The following is a 1188-nucleotide window of genomic DNA, read 5'->3' on the forward strand; positions in this document are numbered from 1 at the left end:
CTGTGAAGTGCAGCGATTGGACCGTGAAATGCGTAGAAATGACCGTGGACTGAAGGGGCATGACCGTGAAATGCACTGAAATGACCGTGAATCAACACGGAATAGGCGAGAATGGCCGTGATATGCATGGAAATGACCGTGAAGTAATGCGCCAAAATGACCGTGAATCAACACAGAATAGGCGGGAATGACCGTGAAATGCATGGAAATGACCATGAAGTGCAGTGATTGGACTGTGAAATGCACGGAAATGACCGTGAAGTGAAGGGGCATGACCGTGAAATGCACCAAAATGACCGTGAATCAACACGGAATTGCCGGGAATGACCGTGATATGCATGGAAATGACCGTAAAGTGAGGCGATTGGACCGTGAAATGTGCAAAAATGACTGTGAAGTGAAGGAGCATTGATTGCTTGCCTCCAAGTGCAGAGGTTCGTAAGTAGTATCCCATGAATACAGGGTCGATCCCACAGGGAGATGAATTGTGAGAAGGAAAAAAAATTAAATGCAAAACAAACTAAGTAATAAAAATTAATCTGATGATTTGATTTTGGAATTTTAGAATGAATGTAATTCAACTGAATAAAATAACACCCAAGCTTCAAAGTTCCACATATAGATTAATGTTCCAAAATCATGATGACTTGGATAACACAACTAGGATCTGAGCACTATGGTCAGCCTAATCGAAAAATAAAACAGTTTAAATATTTTAATAAATGATATAAAAGATTAAAAAATAATGGATTTGCACCATGGACATATATTCTCGAGCGCCAGTGATTTTAAGTATTCAATATCTATAGGATAATGAATATCAAAGAAATATAACAGGTTGAGAGCATCTCCTATTAAGAAAATCTGATTGATATAGGATAAGCCTATCCATCAATGTGGATCTCATATGTTGAAAACATATGGATCTCACTAGAGGATAAAAAACAAAACCTAAATAATAGATAACATGCATAAACTATTCTTCTCATCATTAAAACAATCAATCATCATAACTTTAAAAAATTATTAAACCTATGTGCTTCCCTTCTAGCTTGAGCTAGAAGGAACTTAGAAAAACATAATTAAATTGCAGAAATAAAAAGCTACAAGAAATAAAAAAAAATTTGTAAATAGAAAAGATCTAAAAAAATAACTTACAAAGCTTTAATAAAACTAAAAATTCTTAAA

This window comes from Magnolia sinica, chromosome 11, assembly GCF_029962835.1.
Source record: "Magnolia sinica isolate HGM2019 chromosome 11, MsV1, whole genome shotgun sequence".
In the NCBI taxonomy this organism is placed as follows: domain Eukaryota; kingdom Viridiplantae; phylum Streptophyta; class Magnoliopsida; order Magnoliales; family Magnoliaceae; genus Magnolia; species Magnolia sinica.